General features: G+C 40.7%; 1 pseudogene; it reads left to right on the top strand.

Moving 5' to 3' along the window:
* The first annotated feature begins 2,044 nt into the window (after window positions 1–2,044).
* On the top strand, window positions 2,045–3,073 carry LOC141100383 (polymerase delta-interacting protein 3 pseudogene; annotated as a pseudogene).
* Window positions 3,074–6,088: the final 3,015 nt, after the last annotated feature.

Here is a 6,088-nt window from a genome sequence, read left to right as displayed (position 1 = left end):
GTGATTGCAGACAGTGCTGATATAGTGGGCGAAGTCGTGCGACTTCAGTATTTTTGCATCAGACATGTTGGACCTTTTTGCAGGGTTTTTTGCGTGATTGCAGACAGTGTCTTTCCTTTCCTGTCCTGTCTAGTCAGTGTGGACCCCATTGTTTGCTCAGTCTATTTTCCTACCTGTGTTTGTGTTTTCATCTTGTCTCACCGACAATATACGTTTGGGGCTATCTATTCCTTTGGGGTCTGCTCTGGGGCAGTTTAGATTTCCCCTTTCTTGCTTTAGGCTTAATTAGTTCTCCAACTATGCCGAGGCATCTAGGATCATCGTAGGCACGCTCCACGGCTACTGCTAGTTGTGTGGATAGGATCAGGGGTCTGCAATCCGCTTAGTTACCAACTGGTTTTCTGTGGCTTATCTTGGGCTTGCTCTCCTCCTCGGTGACCCAATCATAACATAGGGTTATTGTTAGGCTAAAGTTAGGGTTAGGCTAAAGCTAGGGTTAGGCTAAAGTTAGGGTTAGGCTAAAGTTAGGGTTAGGCTAAAGTTAGGGCTTGACTTAGGTTAAAGTTAGGGTTGGGGCTAAAGTTAGGGTTAGGATTGAGGCTAAAATTAAGGTTAGGGTTGTGGCTAGGGTTAGGGTTGAGATTAGGGTTCGGGCTGTGCTAGGGTTATTTTTGTGGTTAGTATTATGGATAGGGTAGGGATTAGGGTTAGGGGTGTGTTGTGGTTAGGGTTATGGTTGGGATTAGGGTTAGGGGTGTGTTGTTGTTATGGTTGTGGTTAGGGTTATGCTTAGGGTTGGGATTAGAGATAGGGGTGTGTTGGGATTAAGGTTGGAATTAGAATTAGGGGGTTTCCACTGTTTAGGCACATCAGGGGCTCTCGAAACGCGACATGGTGTCCGATTTCAATACCAGCCAATTCTGCATTCAAACAGTCAAATGGTGCTCCTTCCCTTCCGAGCACTGCCATGCGCCCAAACAGTGGTTTACCCCCACATATGGGGAATTGGCGCATTCAACAGAAATTGCACCACTTTTACACTTGTGATTAAAATGGGTTCTGAATGAAAATGTTTTTGAAAAAGGTTAAATGTTCATTTTTTCCTTCCACATTGCTTCAGTTCCTGTGAAGCACATAAAGGGTTAATTAACTTCTTGAATGTGGTTTTGGGCATCTGGAGAGGTGCAGTTTTCAGAATGGTATCACTTTTGGGTATTATCTGTCATATTGACCCCCTAAACTCACTTCAAATGTGAGGTGGGCCCTAAAAAATGGTTTTGTAAATTTGGTTGGAAAAATGAGAAGTCGCTGGTCAAATTTTTGCCCTTATTACTTCCTAACAAAAAAAGCTACGTTTCAAAAATTGTGCTCATGTAAAGTAGACATATGCGAAATGTTATTTATTAACTATTTTATGCGATATACCTAATTTCCATTTCTTTTTTAACAAATAAATGCATCATATCAAAGAAATCATAAAGTACAATATGTCACAAGAAAACAGTCTCTGAATGACCAAGATCTGTTGAAGCGTTCTAGAGTTATGACCTCATAAAATGACACTAGTCAGAACTGAAAAAATTGGCCTGGTCATGAAGGCGAAAACAGGCTCTGGCGAGAAAGGGTCAATCACTTTTAATTCTAAGTTTTGGAAGGAAGAATGAACAAAAAGCAGCATTTCAGAAATTGTTTTCATTTACTTGTTTTTATAATGTTTACTGTGTGGTAAAAGTAATAAGACAGCTTTATTCCTCTGGTCAGTATGATTACAGCAATACCACTTTTATGTAGGTTTTTTCATGTTTTACTGATTTTACTTTTTTTTCGCCAAAAAAGGAAATAGATTTTTTATTTTTCTGCTGACAATGCTGGGTTTTGGTTTGTTTTTTTACCATTTTTATTTACATACGACTTTTTGATTGTATTTTATTATGTATTTTATAGTGTTCACTGTAGTTGTAAATTGTGTAATAGTTTTATAAAATAGTTTGTTCTAGATGCAGCAATACCAAATATGTTTACTTTATTTTGTGTGATTTTTTATATGAATTCTAAAAAGCAGCAGGTCAGTGTTGGAGGACAACCAACCAAACTGATGGATGCTCGTGAAAAACTAAGTTTAAAGAGGAGTGCGCCTGCCTTAACTATCAACTCACCCATGGCACAAGGTTCTTCACCATCACCAATAAATATTACCAAGACCATCAAAATTTCACAGCTGAAAACTATTTCTTCAGGTGTAATCAACAATGTTAAAGGAATGCGAATAAGCGTTGTTAACCACGAAACAGGGAAATCACAGATTCCCTCTTTACAAGATATGGATGATGATGTTGTTGATGATGACTTGGAACTTCCCCACATCCCCACCAAGAAGATGAAAATCACAGCTGCCCACACTGTGAAAGAAAGGCCAGTAATGTCTGGAAATTAATTTTCTCTTGGACAAAGTTTACCTCTTATTAAAGTGGCACAGAATGATGCATACACAGCTCCCATGTCTTCTCAGCATGAGACTTTGCCACCTTTATTGCACACAAAGCGCTAACAAATGTGTCATGGACACTTGTCACAAAGGAAGACAGTTCTTCAATAGGGCCAACTCCAAAAGAGTCTGTCTTTAGCCCTTTAGAAGTTAAAAAAATGACCGTTAATAATTTGCAGCAAAAAGTCACAAAAGAAGATATCGTGTAGCTTTAATGTGTATACTGTGCCTTGAAGCTCGCCCGCTTGTTGAGTTACGAAGTTGCAGAGGTTGTGCTTATAAGAAAGGAAGATGCAGTTGGTGCCTACAAAAAAATACAACCGATACCTAGATGGAAAACCAATGAAATGCAATCTTCATTTGAATGGTAGTGTGATAACATCAGACCAGCCCATCCTTCAAAGATTAAGTAACACCCCATCAAATAAGGAAGGTGAATCTAGAAGAAATACAAACTCCTCATCCTCCTCCAGTGTTGATTCAAATCCTCCAGCTGAAGTTGATCCTGATACTATCTTAAAAGCACTCTTTAAATCCTCAGGGTCATCAGCAGTCATCCAACCAAGTGCATTTAGGATTAAGCTCTGATGAGACCAACACAAATTGGAGACTGCAATAAGAGAGATTCCAAAGTCACATATGGGCCCAGAGACTCCTTAAAAAAACCCTTCAGTTTGAATCTTGTGTTTTGTTCAGCACTGATCAGCAGCAGGTAGTTGATGTTTGAAGGAGTCTGGCATCAGACATTGGACAATCAATCCTGCTCACAGCATTGTAGTACAGTTCACCTTCATTGTGGTTATTGCCTTAAGAATTTCTGTTTTACCCTTGCTCTAGTATTCTGATCCAGCACAATTATGGTTCCACTCAAGGGAGGCTAAGGGTCCCGTTACATTTAGCGATGCACCAGCGATCCCAACCTGGTCAGGATCGCTCGTGCATCGCTAAATGTTCACTAGTGAGCTGCCAAACAGGCAGATCTCACCAGCGACACAGCAGCGATAAGCGATCCGTCAGTGGTTGCTGTTACCTGTCGCACCTCAGCCATGATGACGACTTCCGCCTGTTCCCATGCGTCGCTAGTCAGCGCCAACGGAACGCCAATGAGGAAAAATGGCCCAGGACATTTGAGCGCGATCAGCGATATCCAGCAGGGGGGGGGCGGTCGCAGGTACATGTCACACAAGGCGAGATCGCTAGCGATATCGCTGTTGCGTCACAAAATCGGTGACGCTTTAGCGATATTGCTAGCGATCTCGATATGTATGAGAGGCCCTTAAATGTTGAATAACTTATTTAAATTTCTTCAATAATTTATTTATGCTGAAAAGATAATCTTTGTTGTTTTATAGTTTTAATATCTGGATTCCTTCAAATGGATATGAAGACCTGCATATTCAAGTAAATGGATTGTGTTCTAGACAAAAAAAGTTTTTATGCCTAATTAATGTTTCACACTGTGAAAATGTCATCCAGAACTCTACAATCATAGGCAATACTTATTGCCCTGCAGCTGAAGTATGTTGTGATATCTGTGATCAGAATACAGAGAAATGCTGAAGGGAAGTAGATCACGCTAATAGTGATCTCAATACTGAGATGTGTACAGAGAAATGCTGGGAGGACACAGATTATGGTTTTCTATCAACTTCATCTGCATTTACAAATTTGTATTTAATGCTGGTAATAAAAAAATTATTCGAGTGTAGGCAGGACGCAGTGCCAAACCACAACTATCAAATTCCATATTTCAATTACAGATTTCTAATTACAATACTCTGAATTAGGCTAGAATTCTAGAATGCATTTGGCCAATCATCACCTCCTACAATATTATCATCATCATCATCTGTACTATCTAATCGAGCTGTTTTTCCTCTTCCCACAGGTATGCACTGAATGTTCCCAGCTTTTCCCAGCTCTGGACTGTGTTTGTGAACTACATTTACTAAACCCTGGTATGCACTGAATATCCCCAGCTCTTGACTGTGTTTGTGAACTGTATTTACCATCAATGGTATGTACTGAACATCCCCAACTTTTCTCAGCTCCTGACTGTGTTTGTAAATTGCATTTACTATCCCTGGTATTCACTGAATGTCCCCAGCTTTTCCCAGCTCCTGACTGTTTGTGAATTGTATTTACTACTGGTATTCACTGAATGTCCCCAGCTTTTCCCAGCTCCTGACTGTGTTTGTGAATTTCATTTACTATCCCTGGTATGCACTGAATGTCCCCAGCTTTCCCCAGCTCCTGACTGTGTTTGTGAATTGCATTTACTATCCCTGGAATGCAATGAATGTCCCCAGCTTTTGCCAGCTCCTGACTGTGTTTGTGAATTGCATTTACTATCCCTGGTATGCACTGCTTACCCTACTTTTTGTATCCATAATGTATTTTATTCCTCTTATGTCTTCCACACCTCTGAGTGGTCAGTCCCACCCCTTTTTATCACCTTTGGTTAACTGTGAACATGTGGTCTGGCCACACACCCCACATCCCCTCTCACAGCTGATCCCTCTCAGTTGCAGATATATTCAGGGCCATGCATCTGACCAGACATAGTTTGACCAGGCTTATTTCAAATTCCATATTTCAAATTACAGATTTCTAATTAGACTACTCTGAGTTAGACTAGAATTCTTGAATGCATTTGTCCACTCATCACTCCTACAATATTATCATCATCATCATCATCATCTGTACCATCTAATCAAGCTGTTTTTCCTCTTCCCAAAGGTATTCACTGAATGTCCCCAGCTTTTCCCAGCTCCTGGCTGTGTTTGTGAATTGCATTTACTATCCCTGGTATATATGGAATGTCCCCAGCTTTTCCCAGCTCCTGACTGTTTGTGAATTGCATTTACCATCCCTGGTATTCATTGAATGTCTCCAGCTTTTCCCAGCTCCTGACTGTGTTTGTGAATTGCATTTACCATCAATGGTATGTACTGAATGTCCCTACCTTTTCCCGGCTCCTGACTGTGTTTGTGAATTGCATTTACTATCTCTGGTATGCACTGCTTACCCTACTTTTTGTATCCATTATGCATTTCATTCCTTCATTCATTATGTCTTCCATGCATATCTCTGAGTGGTCAGTCCCTCCACCCCTTTTTTTCACCTTTGGTTAACTCTGAACATGTTGTCTGGCCACACATGTCCACATCCCCTGTCACAGCTGATCCCTCTCAGTCACAGATATATTCATGGCCATGCGTCTGACCAGGCTTATTTCAAGTTCCATATTTTAAATTTCAGATTTCTAATTACACTACTCTGAATTAGACTAGAATTGGACTGGAATTTGACTGTAAGATAACGGAATAAACAACCACTACAATGTTTCGGTTTCTTTTCACTTTCACCTCCATACTTCTCTATTTTGTCCTATCTCCTGTAATCCCCCCACTCAGTAAGGAACTAGTCATTTCCCCCTCCATCATCCCCAGCAATCTCACTTTTCCTCAGAACTGTTCCTCCACATACAATCCTTTTTCTCCAGACACACACTGCCACATCAGGTCCTATCCTGCTCCCACCTTCTAATGCTTTGTCTGCTACTCCTCATTGCTGGCGACATATCCCCAAATCCTGGCCCTC

The sequence above is a fragment of the Dendrobates tinctorius genome, unplaced genomic scaffold, assembly GCF_039654945.1.
Source record: "Dendrobates tinctorius isolate UK_male_01 unplaced genomic scaffold, ASM3965494v1 ptg000011l, whole genome shotgun sequence".
Taxonomy (NCBI): Eukaryota; Metazoa; Chordata; class Amphibia; order Anura; family Dendrobatidae; genus Dendrobates; species Dendrobates tinctorius.
Note: the sequence above shows the minus strand (reverse complement) of the source record. Positions and strands in the feature narration are given on the sequence as shown.